The sequence below is a fragment of the Scyliorhinus torazame genome, chromosome 8, assembly GCF_047496885.1.
Source record: "Scyliorhinus torazame isolate Kashiwa2021f chromosome 8, sScyTor2.1, whole genome shotgun sequence".
NCBI classification, from domain to species: Eukaryota; Metazoa; Chordata; class Chondrichthyes; order Carcharhiniformes; family Scyliorhinidae; genus Scyliorhinus; species Scyliorhinus torazame.
Genome location: NC_092714.1, coordinates 205467194 through 205485567, shown reverse-complemented (window position 1 = coordinate 205485567; position 18374 = coordinate 205467194).

Sequence of the window (18374 nt, the reverse complement as noted above, 5' to 3'; positions counted from 1 at the left end):
CGCCGCTGGAGGAGAAGACGAGCAAAAGTGTTGACAGGATGGCGGAAGCCAAACTGCAAGGCGGGGCCGCACTACTTACGGTGGAGAAGATGACCGAGGTGATGGCGGTGGAGCTGGAAAAACAGTTTGCGAGGCACATGGAGGCCTTGTGGAAGGAGACGGCGGTTACGTTGAAGTCATTGGTGGAGGAGGCAATCGGCCTGGTGAGGGTGGCGGTGGCAAAGGCATCGGCCAAGGTGAGAGAGCAGGGCGAGAAGATGAAGGAAGTGGAGGAGGCCGTGTCACGACACAGCGACCAGGTCACCTCGATGGGGGATGAGCTGCGGAGGGTGGTGGAGGTTAACAGAGGACTCTGAGCAAAGCTGGAAGACGTGGAAAACCGCTCAAGGCGGCACAATTTGAGAATTGTGGGCTTGCCCGAGGGGACAGAGGGCCCAAGGCCAACGCAATACTTGCTAAGAAGTTGGCGGAGCTGATGGGGGAGGGTGAGAGCCCCACCCTGTACGAGCTAGACCAAGCTCATCGGTCATTAAGGCCAAAGCCCAAAGTCAACGAGCCGCCAAGGGCAGTAATTATCTGCTTCCATAAGTTTTGCATGAAGGAGAAGGTATTAAGCTGGGCGAAGCAGAAGCGTGAGGTGCTGTTGGGTGGTACTGCGGTTCGGATCTTCTAGGACTTGGCGGTGGAGTTGGCAAAAAGACGAGCTGCGTTTGGGCGAGTGAAGGCGGCTTTGTACAAGAAGGGGGTACGATTTGGTATGGTGTACCCGGCGAAGTTGAGAGTAACATATAACGCCAAAGACTTTTATTTTGAGACAGCGGAGGCGGCTGAGGCGTTCGTGAGGGCAGAAGGCTTGGGACAGACGTGAAGAGCGGAACTGGAAGAGAGACTGTGGACTGGTTTGAGCAGCTGGAAAATGTGTAAATGTTACAATTTCCTTTTTTCTGATTTGTATTTCAATTTACTTCTCTTTGCATTGTTACAGAGTTCAAGTTAATGGCGTTCTGTGTTGCGACGGTTAAATGTTATGTCAGGACTTCCGGTTGCGGCTATGCCTAGGTCGCACGTTCGACAGCTACCACCGGGAACGGACTTTTGGGCTCTCCAGAGGGGCCCCAACGGCAATTGTTCGACGGCTTCCAGTGTGGGAAGGTGACAGCAGGGTCCCCCTGACATTATATGGATTGGACCAGGAGTGGAGCGGTGAAAAAAGTGATCTTGGGGCAGCGAAAAGTGCGAGGGAGGAAAAGCAAGATGGCGACGGGTGGAGACCAAGCAGCATGGGCGCAGTGGTCGCAGGAGCAGCAGGAGTTTCTTAAATGCTGCTTTGAGGAGCTGAAGACAGAAATGCTGGCGCCAATGAAGGCGGCGATTGAGAAGCTTGTGGAGACCCAGAAGGCCCAAGGGGCGGCAATCCGGGAGGTGCGGCAAAAAGCCTCGGAGAATGAGGATGAGATCGTGGGCCTGGCGGTGAAGGTGGAGGCGCACGAGGCGCTGCACAAGAGGTGGGCGGGAAAATTCGAGGACCTGGAGAATAGGTCGAGGAGGCAGAATCTTCAGATTTTGGGTCACCCTGAAGGAGTGGAGGGGCCCGATGCCGGGGCATATATGAGCACGATGCTCAATTCGCTGATGGGCGCGGGAGCTTTCCCGAGGCCCCTGGAGCTAGATGGGGCTCATCGGGTCCTGGCAAGGAGACCCAAAGCCAACGAGCCGCCAAGGGCTGTAGTGGTGAGGCTGGAGGAGCTGGTTAAAAGATTGGGGAGCATGCAGGCGGGGAAGGCCCCAGGGCCGGATGGGTTCCCGGTTGAATTCTGCAGGAAATACTTGGACCTGTTGCGCCCGTTGCTAGTGAGGACATTCAATAAGGCGAGGGAGGGGGGGACCTTGCCCCCGACAACGTCTAGGGCGCTGATCTCTTTGATCCTGAAGCGGGACAAGGATCCACTGCAATGTGGGTCGTATAGACCGATCTCGCTCCTCAATGTTGATGATAAGTTGCTGGTGAAGGTGCTGGCTACGAGAATTGAGGACTGTGTCCCGGGGGTGAGTCATGAGGACCAGACGGGATTTGTGAAGGGTAGGCAATTAAATACAAATGTGCGGAGGCTCCTCAATGTGATTATGATGCTCCTGGTGGAGGGAGAACCGGAGGTAGTGGCAGCTATGGACGCGGAGAAGGCCTTTGACTGGGTTCAGTGGGAGTATCTTTGGGAAGTGTTGCGGAGGTTTGGGTTCGGGGAGGGGTTCATCAGCTGGGTCAGGCTGTTATATAGAGCCTCGGTGGCGAGTGTGGCTACGAATCGGCGGAGGTCGGAGTACTTTCGGCTGTACCGGGGGACGAGGCAGGGGTGCCCCCTGTCCCCCTTGTTGTTTGCACTGGCAATTGAGCCTCTGGCCATGGCACTAAGGGAGTCCAGGAAATGGAGGGGACTGGTCCAGGGGGGAGAGGAACACCGGGTGTCGTTGTATGCTGACGACCTGTTGCTGTATGTGGCAGATCCAGTGGAGGGGATGGCGGAGGACATGCGGATCCTAAGGGAGTTTGGGGGCTTTTCGGGGTATAAACTCAACGTAGGGAAGAGTGAGCTCTTTGTGGTGCATTCAGGGGACCAGGGAAGGGGGATAGACGAGCTACTGCTGAAGAGGGCGGAAAGGAGCTTTCGGTACCTAGGGATCCAAGTAGCTAGGAGTTGGGGGGCCCTGCACAAGCTCAATTTGACGCGGTTGGTGGAGCAGATGGAGGAAGATTTTAAAAGATGGGATATGCTGCCACTCTCACTAGCGGGTAGGGTGCAGTCGGTCAAAATGACGGTCCTCCCGAGGTTTCTTTTTGTGTTCCAGTGCCTTCCCATTATGATCCCCAAGGCCTTTTTCAAATGGGTAAGTAGGAGCATTATGGGTTTTGGGTGGGCGAATAAGACCCCGAGGGTGAAGAGAGTGTTTCTGGAGCGTAGCAGGGACAGGGGGGTGCTGGCGCTGCCAAATGTGTGCGGCTATTATTGGGCAGCCAATGTGGCGATGATCCGTAAGTGGGTAAGGGAGGGAGAGGGGGCGGCGTGGTAGAGGTTAGAGATGACGTCCTGTGTGGGCACGAGCCTGAGGGCGCTGGCGACGGCACCGCTGCCGCTCTCGCCGACAAGGTACACCACGAGTCCGGTGGTGGCGGCGACGTTGAAGATCTGGGGGCAGTGGAGGCGACACAGGGGCGAGGTGGGAGCCTTGGTTTGGTCCCCGATTCGGTAGAATCATCGGTTCGTCCCGGGAAGGATGGATGGGGGTTTCGGAGCTGGCATCGGGCAGGGATCAGAAGAATGGGGGACCTGTTCATCGATGGGACGTTTGCGAGCTGAGGGGCGCTGGAGGAGAAGTTTGGGTTACCCCCGGGAAACGCTTTCAGGTACATGCAAGTGAGGGCATTTGTGAGGCGGCAGGTGAGGGAATTCCCGCTGCTCCCAGCACAGGGGATTCAGGACAGGGTGATCTCGGGTGTATGGGTTGGAGAAGGCAAAGTTTCGGCGATTTACCAGGAGCTGTAGGAAGAGGAGGAGGCCTTGGTGGAGGAGTTAAAGGGCAAGTGGGAGGAGGAGCTTGGGGAGGAGATAGATGAGGGTCTGTGGGCTGATGCCCTGAGTAGGGTTAATTCTTACTCCTCTTGCGCCAGGCTCAGCCTAATACAGTTCAAAGTTACTCGCAGAGCGCATATGACAGAGTCGAGGTTGAGTAGGTTCTTTGGGGTGGAGGACAGATGTGGGAGATGCTCGGGAAGCCCGGCAAATCACGTCCATATGTTCTGGTCGTGCCCGGCACTGCAGGGGTTTTGGAGGGGTTTTGCGAGGACTATGTCCAAGGTGGTGAAAGCCCGGGTCAAGCCAAGCTAGGGGTTGGCATCATTTGGGGTAACGGACGAGCTGAGAGTGCAGGAGGCGAAAGAGGCCGGTATTCTGGCCTTTGCGTCCCTGGTAGCCCGGCGGAGGATTTTGCTATTATGGAAAGATGCGAAGCCCCCTAGTGTAGAAGCTTGGATCAATGACATGGCAGGGTTCATCAAGCTGGAGAGGGTAAAGTTTGCCTTGCGAGGGTCTGTGCAGGGGTTCCTCAGGCGGTGGCAACCGTTCCTGGACAATCTCGCGGAGCGTTAGGAGGAGGTCAGCAGCAGCAGCCCAGGGGCGGGGAGGAGCGGAGGGGGGGGGGTTCTTTTGGGGGGGGTTTGGGTGGGTGGGGGGGGGGCTTCCCTATTGGTGCTTTTAAATGTCATATGGGGGGGCTATTGTATATGGGGGAAATCCAATGTATAATTTTTGTATAATTTTTGATTGTTGTGTTTTTGTTTCTGTTTCTTTCTTTTTGTTGGGGGGGGGTTTGTTGAAAATCTGTTGAAAAATGTGAATAAATTTAGTTTAAACATTTTTTTTAAAAATGTTATGTTAGTGGATTGTAGGGGTTGGATTGTTGGGTTTGTTTTGGTGTTTCTTTCTCTAGGACTGGGTGGAAGGGAGCGAGATGTCTTGGCGGGGGGAGCCACCCGCGCTAGCTAACTAAAGTCAGCTAATGAACAGGGGTGAGGTGAGAGGAGGGCTGCGGACGTAGGAGCCTGGATAGCAGGCTTCAATGGGCCTAGGAGGCGAGCAAGAGGGGGGGAAGGGATGGATTTGGGGGATGTTTTTGTAGGGGGGGTTCTTGGGAGGGGAGAAGGGATTCAATGTTAACAATGGACAATGCGCTGGCTGGGCAAATGGTGGAAATGGGAAGGGTGGACCCTTGGAGGTTCCTGCATCCAAGGGAACGGGAGTACTCGTTTTTCTCAGCAGTCCATGAGGTATATTTGCGGATCAACTTTTTTGTGGTGGGAATGGCTTTGCTAGCTGGAGTCAAGGGGTCGGAATACTCTGCAGTGTCAGATCACGCTCCACATTGGGTGGATATGGTGCTGGAGAAGGGGGTAGCGCAGAGACCGGGGTGGAAACTGGATGTGGGGCTTTTGGGGAACCAAGTGTTTTGTGAGAAAATTGAAAAGGTAATTAAGGAATATGTAGGTTTCAATTGTACGAGTGAGGTATCGAAGGCAGTCGTCTGGGAGGCTCTAAAGGCAGTGATGAGGGGTGAGGTAATTTTGTTTAAGGCCAGGGTAGACAAAGAGGAGAGGTTGGAGCGGCAGAGGGTAATAGATGACATGTTGGAGGTAGATAGGAGGTATGCAGAAGATGGGGACCCAGCGAAGCTGGAAAAGAGAAAAGAACGACAGGCGAGCTTCGACCGACTGTCCACCAGGAAGGCGGTGCGCCAACTGAGGCGAGCAAGGGGTGCAGTTTATGAACATGGAGATGTTACCTGTTACATGAACATGTTAGCAGGTCAGCTCCGGAGGGAGGCAGCAGCAAGGGAAATTCTTCAGGTGAGGGATAGGGCAGGGAAGTTGGTGGTGGCTCCAGTGCTGATTAACGAGGTCTTTGAGGAGCTTTATGAGAGGTTGTACAAGTCAGAGCCACTCGGGGGAGACCGTGAGATGCAGGAATTTCTAGATGGGTTGGAGTACCTGAGGCTAGGGGAGGGGGACAGGGCTACCATTAGAAGGAGCAATAGTGGAGCAGAAGATAAAGGATGCGATTGAGAGGATGCAGTCGGGGAAGGTGGCAGGGCCGGATGGGTTTCCGGTGGAATATTATAAAAAATTCAAGCATAGGTTGGCACCCCAGATGGTGGGGATGTTTGAGGAGGCGATAGGGAAGGGGGTGTTGCCGCAAACCTTGGGGCAGGCATCGACTTCACTGTTGCTAAAAAAAGATAAGGATCCGATGGAGTGTGGGTCGTATCGGCTCATATCACTTCTGAATGTGGACTCAAAAGTGTTGGCGAAGGTACTGGCGGGTAGGCTGGAGGAGTGCCTCCCAAAGGTGATAGGGGAGGATCAGGCGGAGTTCGTGAAAGGGAGGCAGCTGTTTTCAAACATTAGGAGGGTTTTGAACGTAGTTATGGCACCGGCGGAAGGGAAGGAAACAGAGGTAGTTGTGGCATTGGACGCCGAGAAGGCGTTTGATCGGGTAGAATGGGGGTACCTGATGGCAGTGCTGGAGCAAGATTTGTGAACTGGGTAAAGCTATTATATAAGGAGCCGAAGGCGAGTGTCCACACAAACAATATCAGTTCAAGATACTTTTCTCTCCACTGTGGGACGAGACAGGGATGTCCTATGTCGCCCCTGCTGTTTGCACTCGCGATTGAGCCGTTGGTCATCACTTTGACAAGTTCGGGAGCATGGAAAGGAATAGTGCGGGGGGTGATACAGCATATCCCCTTAGATGCCGACGACTTGCTGCTGTATCTGTCGGAACCGAATGCGTCGATAGGAGGAATATTGGAGCTACTGCGGGTATTTGGCTCTTTCTCGGGGTACAAGCTGAACCTGGATAAGAGTGAGTATTTTGTGGTGTCTTGGTTGGGGGTGGGGGCAGGGGTGGGGGGGCTGCCATTCCGTAGGGCAGGGACTCACTTTAGGTATCTGGGGGTGCAGGTTGCCCGGGAGTGGGGGAGGCTTCGCAGGTACAACATCACTAGTTTGGTGGGGAGAGTGAAAGCCGATCTGGCAAGGTGGGACGGCCTTCCTCTGTCACTGGCGGGTCGGGTACAAGCGGTTAAAATGAATGTGTTGCCCCGATTTCTGTTTATTTTTTAATGCCTACCGATTTTCCTGCCAAAGTCTTTTTTCAGGGAGATTGAGGGAAGGATTACCTCGTTCATATGGGGAGGGAAGGTGGCCAGAGTGAGAAAGGTGCTGCTACAGAGGGGAAGGCAGGCAGGGGGTTTGGGTTTCTCGAACCTGTTGTACTACTACTGGGCGGCGAATGTGGAGAAAGTGCGGAGCTGGGTCAGAGGGGTTGATTCCCAGTGGGTCAGAATGGAGGGGAGTTTGTGCAGGGGGTCGGGACTGAAAGCACTAGCAACAGCGCCGCTCCTGATAGCTCCAGGGAAATACTCAGGGAGTCCGGTAATAATAGCTTCATTGAAAATCTGGAGGCAGTTTCGCCAACACTTCGGGTTGGGGGTAAGGTCAAGGGAAATGCCGATTCGGGGGAACCACAGATTTGAGCCAGGGAGGTGGGATGGAAGTTTTCGGAAATGGGAAGAGAGGGGGATTAAGACGCTTAAAGATTTATTTCTTTGGGGTCGGTTTGCAGGATTGAGGGAGCTGGAAGCGAAGTATGGGCTGGAGCAGGGAGAAGTGTTTAGGTACATGCAGGTTCGGGATTTTGCCAGGAAGGAGATACAGAGCTTCCCAGAGGAACCGGCCTCCACATTGCTGGAGGAGGTGCTGACGACAAGGGGACTGGAGAAGGGGGCAGTGTCAACGGTGTACGGAGGTATTTTGGAAGAGGATAAGGCACCACCAGGATAAGGAAGGGATCAAAGCAAAGTGGGAGGAAGAGCTGGGAGACGTTATAGAGGAGGGGGTCTGGTGTGAGGTGCTCCGGAGAGTGAATGCCTCCACCTCACGTGCAAGGTTGGGGCTGATACAGCTGAAGGTGGTATATAGAGCGCACCTCACGAGGACGAGGATGAGCTGATTTTTTGAAGGAGTAGAGGATGTGTGTGAGCGTTGCGGGGGGGGGGGGGGGGCCCGCTAATCACGTTCATATATTTTGGTCCTGTCCAAAGCTAGGGGAGTACTGGATGGAGGTGTTTAGGGTAGTTTCCAAGGTGGTGCGTGTGAAACTGGACCCGGGTCCCCAGGAGGCCACATTCGGGGTGTCGGACCAGCCAGGGTTGGAAACGAATGCGGAGGAAGATATCATAGCCTTCGCCTCGTTGATCGCCCGAAGGCGGATCCTGCTGGGATGGAGAGCAACCTCCCCACCCAGTGCCCTGGCATGGCGGGGGACCTGTTGGAATACTTGACCCTTGAGAAGGTTAAGTTTGAACTGAGGGGAAGCTCGGAGGGGTTCTACAAGTCATGGGCACTATTTATATTGCACTTTCAAGAACTGAATAACATCGAACATTAGTTTGGGGGGGGGGGGGGGGGCGTGGGCGTGGGAGGGTTGAGGGGGAGGTGGGCTGTGTATATTATGGGTGACTATGGGTAATCCCTGTAGCACCGTCAATATGACACGAGGCAGGTTGAAGTAATGTCAATTGAAGGCTTTATTAAGCAGAACTTTATCCCTAGCAGCGTGGTTACAGAATGCAGCTGCTGAGGGAAATGGAGGGAAAAGCTGGGTTCTTATACCGGCATTTCTGGGTGGAGTCCAGTAGGTGGCAGATCCTATCAGGACCTGGCATCCCTCCACCAATAGCCTGTCGACACGTGGTGTACCGTATTACCCCTAATACATACCACCACAATCCCTGATTCCTTTTTGTCATTTGTTTATGTAAACATGCGGGCTGATGTTTGGGGGTTGGTGGGAGGATAGGATCGTTGTTAATGTTATGGGGATTGACATATTTGTTGCTGATTATTGTTTATTGTTTTTTTTTAAATAGATTTTGAGTACCCAATTCATTTTGTCCAATTAAGGGGCAATTTAGCATGGCCAATCCACCTAGCCTGCACATCTTTGGGTTGTGCGGGCGAAACCCACGCAAACACGGGGAGAATGTGCAAACTCCACACGGACAGTGACCCAGGGCCGGGATCAAACCTTTGACCTCGGCGCCGTGAGGCAGCAGGGCTAACCCACAGCGCCACCGTGCTGCCCTATTATTGTTTATTGTTGATGGGTGTAAATGCGGGAGAAAATGTGAAAAAGGAGAATAAAAATATATATTTTTTAAAAACACACAACCCCAGTGTAAACCCACAAACCCCAAAGAAACATCATTGCAAAAGAAAATACAAACTCTTACCTTGTCCAAATAGGCAACTTCAACTCATTTAGCACATATAACAACATGCAGTGAAAAATAGAGCAACATACACTCCTCCACCCCTCTACGCTCAGTCCAAGACCAATCCTCAGTCCCATTTCTCACTTCTGCCACAGTCCTTCTGCCTTCACAAATGCCTCCACCACTTCCAATGCCTCAAAATAAAAGTATTTTGAGTTGTAGGTCACCCTCAACTTAGCTGGGTACAGTATGCCGAACCGCACCCTGCTGTTATACAGTGTCGTCTTCACTCGGCTGAAGGCGGCTTGCCTCCTCGCCAACTCAACAGTAAAGTCCTGGAATATACGCCCACTGCACCCCCCGCTTCTGCTTTGCCCAACACAGGACCTTCTCTTTCACGCCGTACCTACAGAAACAAATAATCACTGCTCTTAGCGGCTCATTCGCCTTTGGTTTACCCCTCCAAGCCCTATGAGCCCGATACAGTTTGTACCGAGAGGGATGTTCCCCCTCCCCCAACAGCTCCTCCAACATTTTGGCAAAATACTCCGTCGACCTCGGACCCTCCACCCCTTCGGGCAGGTCCACGGTCCTCAGTTTGGCCGCCTAGATCTGTTTTCCAGGTCCTCCATTTTAGCTCGCAGACCCTTGTTGGCCTCCACCACCGTCTGCAGTTCCTCATCCATCGAAGTGAGTTGATCACTGTGTTGCGACAAGGCCTCTTCCACTCCCTTCAGTTTCTCACCCTGCTCCCGCACCTCGGCCGATGTCCTCGACACCGCCGCCTTCACCAGGGCAATTGCCTCCTCCACCATCACCTTCAATGCTGCCATCATCTCCTTCCTCATCACCTCCATGTGCTTTGCAAACTGTTTTTCAAGTTCCACAACCATCACCTCGATCATCTTTTCTGCCGTGAACAGCGCGGCCCCACCTAGCGACCCAGCCGCCGCCATCCTTCCAGTTGCTGAGCAGACCCTTCCACGCAATGGCGAACCTTAATTCGCCCCATTCTTCACGGCAACTTTCCTTTAGGTTTTGGACATCTTTCTTCCTTGTGTCTTCCTGCATGGCAGACTGGTACAAAAGGAGAAGTTGTGGTGAACCACTGTATTAGGCGATGTAAGGTAGGACCTGCACTACAGGTTCACCCGTAACTCCTGTCGGCTGGCTCCGCCCACGGAGAACTGTATAAATATGCATGACCTCCAGTGCCCTGCCATTTCACCAGCTGCAGCAGAAGGCCATGCATCTGACTGTAATAAAGCCACAGCTGTACCCAACTTTAGTCTTTGTGCAATTGATCATGCATCAGAAGTCACACAGGATCAGAGGTGAGTTGGCAAGATGAATACAGAACTGGCTACGTCATAGAAGGCAGAGAATAGCAATAGAAGGGTGCTTTTCTGATTGGAGGGCTGTGACTAGTGGTGTTCCGCAGGGATCAGTGCTGGGACCTTTGCTGTTCATGGTATATATAAATGATTTGGAAGAAAATGTAACTGGTCTGATTAGTAAGTTTGCGGATGACACAAAGGTTGGTAGAATTGCGGATAGCGATGAGGACTGTCAGAGGATACAGCAGGATTTAGACCGTTTGGAGACTTGGGCGGAGAGATGGCAGATGGAGTTTAATCCGGACAAATGTGAGGTAATGCATTTTGGAAGGTCTGATACAGGTAGGGAATATACAGTGAATGGTAGAACCCTCAAGAATATTGACAGTCAGAGAGATCTTGGTGTACAGGTCCACAGGTCACTGAAAGGGGCAACACAGGTGGAGAAGGTAGTCAAGAAGACATGCGGCATGCTTGCCTTCATTGGCCCGGGCATTGAGTATAAAAATTGGCAAGTCATGTTGCAGCTGTATAGAACCTTCGTTAGGCCACACTTGGAGTATAGTGTTCAATTCTGGTCACCACGCTACCAGAAGGATGTGGAGGCTTTAGAGAGGGTGCAAAAGAGATTTACCAGGATGTTGTCAGGTATGGTGGGCATTAGCTATGAGGAGAGTTTGAATAAACTTGGTTTGTTCTCACTGGAACGAAGGAGGTTGAGGGGCGACCTGATAGAGGTCTACAAAATTATGAGGGGTGTGGATAGTCAGAGACTTTTTCCCAGGGTAGAGGGGTCAATTACTAGGGGGCATAGGTTTAAGGTGCGAGGGGCAAGGTTTAGAGGAGATGTACGAGGTAAGATTTTTACACAGAGGGTAGTGGGTGCCTGGAACTTGCTGCCAGAGGAGGTGGTGGGAGCAGGGACGATAGTGACGTTTAAGGGGCATCTTGACAAATACATAAATAGGATGAGAATAGAGGGATACGGACCCCGGAAGTGTAGAAGATTTTAGTTTAGACGGGCAGCATGGTCGGCGCAGGCTTGGAGGGCCGAAGGGCATGTTCCTGTGCTGTACTTTTCTTTGTTCCAGCACAAAAATTTAACCAAAAATTGCCCCAGGAACCGGGCATTAAATTCTAAAAAATCAAGCCTCAAGCAGGAGCCATCCAACGTGCGACCTCCTCCTCCATGCTGCCATCGAAAGTCTCAATTAAGGGGCAATTTAGCATGGGCAATTCACCTACTCTGCACATCTTTGGGTTGTGGGAGCGAAACCCACTCAAACACAGCGAGAATGTGCAAACCCCACATGGACAGTGACCCAGAGTTGGGATTGAACCTGGGACCTCGGCACCGTGAGGCAGCAGTGCTAACCACTGCACCACCGTGCTGCCCTACGCTTACGGAAATTAGGTGAATTCTGCAACTTTGGCCCAACCCTTCCTGAGATGCTGCGGGACTGACTTCTATGTGGAGTGAACAGCATAGCGAACCAGCGGACGTTGCTGGCCAAGCTGTTACTGGATATTAAAGAAGCCGTGGGGATCTGCCTTTCACCGGAAAGAAGGGAATCCAGGAACTCTAGGGGACATCGAGGCTGATGCTAAACAGCCTTGGGCTGCGAAAGCCAGGCAGGTCTCCTTCTCCGAATCGGTAGTGGGTGACCCCAGATGGTGTGGCACTTTTGGCCGGTGCAGCCACAGGGAAGGAAAATCCCAGGGCAGCCAGCCGACACGCCCTGCCTGAGGCAGACACCAGCCCAGAGCCCCGACCTTCCATGTGGACCAACCCGAAGATGAAGACTGCATCGCAGGCCAAGAGTTGTGCACATTCGGTTCACCATTCAGGTGAATGGGTATCCCCTAGAAATGGAGTTGGACATGGGAGTCACAATGTCAGTCATCAGGTAACAAAAGTTTGACTAAATTGGGACCACGTACAATGATTGAGTCTGCGGGACACAGAAGCGAGACTTGCGACCTATACAGGGGAACTCCTCACCATAGCAGGGACAATAATGGCCCCGGTGACCTCTGGGCAGTAATCCATTCAGCTGCCAATGACTATAGTGAAGGGCTTTGGACCAAGCCTACTGGGTCACGATTGGCTGCAACGCCTCTGTCTGGACTAGCAACAGATCTTTCGGATGGGCACCAGAGGACTCTACAAGGTGTTGAGAAAATACCCTGAGATTTTTCAAACAGGCTTGGTAAGATGAAGAGAGCCATGGTCAAAATACACATGGACCCTGAAGTGCAGCCTAAGTACCTCCGGACCCCCCCCCCCCCTCCCCCCCCCCCCCAGTCCCCTATGCACTACTGGTGAAACTTGAGACAGAACTCGGCCAACTAGAGGGCCTCGGGATCATCCAGCCGGCATGGTTCGCCATTTGGGCACACAGAATATCCGAATTGGCTATGGAGCCCCCGGCATCGGAAGTTTCCAACGTTGAGCAGGCCGGGGACCAAGCGCCAGTAATGATACCCCCCAGGCGATCAGCAAGAAAGTGGCGTTCCCCGGCACGATACACGCCCCCCGATCCGGCCTTGCAGGCGCTGGAAGTACAACAGCGGGCTATGAAGAACAGGCACCCTCCTGCTCCACCTTCCTCCGATGGGTCTTCGGACTTTGGCGAAGAGGGATGTCATAACTCTCACGAGACCAATGGGGAAGGACTGATTAGCCCCCCCCCGTAAGCCTCGTGGAATACAAACTCCTCCACTGAGTGGCGGGGCCCATCAGCAGGGTAATTGATTATGGACAAAAAAGCCGGCCCAGATTCTTCGCACCATCTTCCTAACAATACGCCAGAGTAAGCTGTCATTAGGGCAGCATGGCGGCACAGTGGTTATCACAGCTGCCTCATAGCACCATGGTCCCAGGTGCGATCCCAGCTCTGGGTCACTGTCCGTGTGGAATTTGCACATTCTCCCCGTGTTTGCATGTATTTTGCCCCCACACCCGAAAAAAAGTGCAGGATAGCTGGATTGGCCATGCTAAATTGCCCCTTTAGTGGAAAAATGAATTGGGCACTCTAAATATATTTTTAAAAGAGTAAGCTATCATTGTTGCCTCAGGCTTCAACATGGCTTTTCCCGCCCACTCCCACACTCTGCCAAAAAAAAAGTTACATTCAGTCCCAGGATTTATTTTACATGAAAAAGGAGAATATTATCATTGTTCTATACTTTACATACGATATGAACTGGAAGAAATGCACATTATAACATGTAATATGGCTCAAATCATGTTCCTGCAACAGTTACTAGATGATTTCATGCGCAATTAATACAGCCAATAACCATTATGATAGAATGGGTTAGATTAAATTACGTTCTCTGACATTCCTTACTGGTTCTCAGTTTTGGAATAATCATGCAACTGTAGAAATGTATAAATCCGTTGCATAAACAGAATGAGGAATATCATATGAAACGTTGGGAAAGAGGCAATGTAAATACATGGAAGTCTATGGGACGCGATCTAACCCAGTTGCAACAGGGCCCTGTGTTTTTTTAAATAAATTTAGAGTACTCAATTATTTCTTTTTTCTAATTAAGGGGCAATTTAGCTCCCTGCAGATGCTGCCAGACTTGCTGCGATTTTCCAGCATTTTCTCTTTCGTATCATCTAGGACAAGGCCAGCAGATACCTGGGAACACCAGTACTTGGAAATTCCCCCTCCAAGCCACTCATCATGTTGACTTAGAAATATATCGCCATTCCTGCTCTGTCACTGGGTCAAAATCCTGGAACTCCCTTCCTAACAGCACTGTAGGTGTACCTACACCACATGGACTGCAGCAGTTCAAAAAGGCAGATCAGCACCACCTTCTCAAGGACAATTAGGGATGGGCAATAAATGCTGGCCTAGCCAGCGATGCCCACATCCCATGAAAGAATAAAAAAACAAATAAAAATAGAGGCTATAAGTAACAGCAGTGACGTTGAGAGTCAATAAGACAATTGTCAGAATCTTGCAGAGTCCATGGGCTGGAGAGTTGCCTCCTTTTGAGAAGGCCCGCCATATTTACTGCCACTCGGGCACATAACAGGCCGACAGTCGGCGTTCCTCCTGGAATCAAGAACACCAGTGGGAAGAAGTCCCGCCTCTTGGGAACTGCCAGCCAATCAGAGACTGGGCAGCTCTTCTTTTTTTTAATAATGATTATTGTCACAAGTAGGCGTACATTTAAAAAAAAAAAATTTAGAGCACCCAATTCATTTTTTCCAAATAAGGGGCAATTTAGCGAGGCCAATCCACCTACCCTGCACATCTTTGGGTTGTGGAGGCGAAACCCACGCAAACACGGGGAGAATGTGCAAACTCCACACGGACAGTGACCCAGATCCAGGATCAAACCTGGGACCTTGGTGCTGTGAGGCAGCAATGCTAACCACTGTGCCACCGTGCTGCCCCCAAGTAGGCTTACATTAATACTACAATGAAATTACTATGAAAAGCCCCTGTACTCTGAAGTGCCACTGGGGTGCCACTGGGGAGGTGGCAGCTATTACTTGTACTATAACCCCCCATCCAGAGGCTTCAGATAGAGGAGGGACTGAGGCACAGATATGTGGTAGGAAGGGAGTCCCAGGGAGGAATGAGGGGGGTTGGAAACAAGAGCAGGGGGGTGGTTCTTAATGGACCCCTCCTTCCCAATGCTTGGTCCGTCAATCAAGCAGTGAGTGTTTTTGAATGAGGGACTTCTCCAGGTGCTCACAAGCAAACATGTCTATGTTTTCCTGCTGTGCTTATCCGAGTATCTTCCTGGAGATTTAATCAGGGTTGCCATCCACCACCTTTCCACCCGATTAAATGCCCCCCCCCCCCCCCCCCCCCCGCCCCCCACACCACCAAACCCACCATGGGGAAAGCCCAGGATTCAGCCTGATGCGTCTCATGAAATAAATGAGCCTGGTGAGGGAATATGTGGAGAGCCAAGAGATAATATATTGAATATTCTGATGCCAAAGTTGGGATGGGGGATGAAGTGGGAGTAATGTAGCCACCTGAATTGGCCATGTCTCGATTTAAAATGGCGAACGGCAAAGGCTGAAGAGAAATTCAGCCAACACAGGCAGAAACCAGCAGGTGCAGGTTTGCTGTGCATTTAACTCTGCAAAAGCCCAGACAGCATCGATACCAGCGACCATTAGCACAATAATGTAGCAGCCATTTACATACGAGTGAGCAATCCCTGGGAACAATAGCAACATTTGGGACACACAAAACTAAGCCAGACTCCCCGGCGCCAGCAGGAGCCAACACAAAAGAGGTTAACGAACACCTCAAGACCGCCCATCGATCAGGGAACCACTCCAATATTGGAGAAATCGAACCAAGCGATTGGAACGAAGTCCAATCACCAAGAACCAGGTACAGGGTCTGCCCCGAAAGGCGGGAAGCCCCTGGGGACTATAAAGTTAAGCCCCCAAGTTCAACTCGCTCTCTTCTTCCTGCCCGGGTCACCCAGCAACGCGAACCAACCTTGACCGTGACCGGTGCAGTGACTGCCGAAAGAAGTAAGTCTCAAGTCAATGCTCGCTATGAGATAGGCGCCCCCTAGCTACCAATCCGTACCAACTTCGAATCCCGCAGACTCAGAACCCGAACGAAAGGCCATTTGTTCCCCTGACCTGGTGGGCCAGTCTGAAGTTAAGTATAGGCCTGTTAGTTGTATAAGTAGCTTAGACGTAGAATTTGTGCATGAGTCGTGATTACTGTGTATAATAAATGTGCTTTGATTTGAATCTTACGAATCGGTGTATTGAGTTATTGATCATTACTTGGACTTGAACCTCGTGGCGGTATCATAAAGATACCTGGCGACTCGAGAGCAAAGGTAATAAAACAGAGCAATTGAACCAACCAAAAAGTTAGCAGCATTATTTGGCGACTCCGCCGGGACCCGAACTAGAAGTGGCATAACCACTCCGGCAGAACCCAGAATTTTAATTAGAGATCCAATTGGGAACAGAAAACCACAAGCGTTCAAGCAGTTCTGATTAATTCTCATAATTCGGAAGTGTGTGTATGCATGCATAACTAACAGGGCGATAAGGTAAAACTGATAGATTTTTGTTGCGACAAAACTGTCGGGTGTTTGCATTTCGGAAAGTAGCGAAAGACGTACCCGTATTTACAGCACCGCCTTAATACCCCTGTCCCAAATTTGAAGAGCAGCATACAGATAGGAAAGATGGCAATGCAGGCAATGCAACGCCTCATGAACCCCGAGGAATTTGCGGTCGCAGCGACCAGCAGCAGTAGAGTGGGACAATGTCCCATTTGGGAAGAGGAGATCAGGAAATATCTCAAAGGGAAGGGACTAAGATCGAGGATCTAGTGCAGGCCCAGAAGCAGGACAGCCATCTCAGGGAGATTTTAAAAGGAAACTATCCAGCACCCTACGAGAGGTTTAAAAATGCTCTGACCACACATGACGGTGTGGTGTTAAAAGACACCTTTTATGTGGTTCTTGAACAGGACAGGAATCAACTGATTTGTTTGTTCCATGACGGTCATGGACATCAGGGAATCGATCCCACTACAGCCCACCTCAGGCAGCTCTGCTGGTGGCCGAGTTTAAAAGAAGATGTAACTCACTACGTTGAGAATTGTCTTATCTGTGCCCAGAATAATCCGGACAGATATGCCAAAAAGGCTCAACTCTGTCACACCCGACCCGTTAATGGCCCCTGGACTAACCTCCAGATTGATTTTATAGGACCATTGCCCCCTTGCGGGAATGGTTATAAATATGTACTCGTGGTGATAGACACGTTTCCAAAATGGGTGGAAGCATTCCCATCCAGAACAAACACGGCAAAGACCACAGCCAAGATTTTAACCCACCACATCTTTATGAGATGGGGACTCCCCCGCAGCATTGAATCCGACCAAGGTTCCCATTTTACGGGACGTGTCATGAAGAACGTCCTCACGATATTTGGCATTACCAAAAAATTCCACATCGCGTAGCACCCACAGTCGAGTGGTATCGTGGAGCGCATGAATCGGACCCTAAAATCCACCCTCAGAAAAATGGTCCAGCAAAACAACACCACTTGGGACTCAGTCCTCCCTTTTGTGCTGATGTTTTTGTGGAATACAGTTTCAACTTCTACAGGTTACACCCCACGCACCCTCATGACCGGACGCCCCATGAAAGGCACAGAATTTTTATGAGGTTTAGATTTCACCAGCCCCGAAGTGACGGCCCTCACACACGAGAACGCAGTCAAACAACTAGTAGAGAATGTTAAAACGGCTCAGCTAGCAGCCGCAGTGAAATTGGCACAAGAAAGAAACAGAGCAAGGCCTGTTTCGATAAGACAGTTCATGCGACTGAGTTCAGTGTAGGACAGCAAGTCATGCTCTCCGTATACAACCCCAGCACATTCCTGTCACCAAAGTACTCGGGTCCGTACTCCATCGCGGACAAAGTAAGCCCTTCCGTCTACAAAATAAAGTATCCCAATGGAAAGACTCCGTGGTTCCATATCAACCAGCTTAAGCATATGGAACACAGTCTAACCACGCACACCACGTCATGCTCGACGCAGCAGACCACACCCCGCCCACAGCCAACGTAACCCTACCCCCCCAACACGTCCAGCCCAGCCACGGACTCAACCCCAACTCCACCCCCGAACGATAGACTCCGCCCCGGAACGCCCACAGACTGCAGCAGCAGCAACAGCGACTGTGACTCGGACAATAGCCACAGCACGCCTCCCTACTATCCCCATGCAACAGGACCCACACCCAGCGAATCTGACTACGATTCGAGTGATCCCTTCATGATCACTTTCCTAAACAAACCCCACCACCAACCACCGACCTGCAATGACGACCCCAATTCCGTCCCCACACAACTAGACATCACCTATTGGCACAGAGATAATTCGTACAGACTCGTCCGGAATGACGAGAGCGATCCGAAGTCATACCAAGCAGCCTTATCAGCCCTGATACACTCCAGAGTTTGGCATCCGGGAGAAGTTGACGACCTTGAGTCTGACTCCCAAAACGAGAACCTCTTTGCGACCCTGTTCGCAACCGATAACTGGGGTGTCCAGGTGATGTTTTAAAAGGAACCGCTTGGGAGAAAACGGTGTCCTTTCTGATGGAACCTGCAGCATGTTTTATGTTGTTTGTAGTGTTTGTTAAATGTTGTATGTCAGACCGGAAACTATTTTTTCCA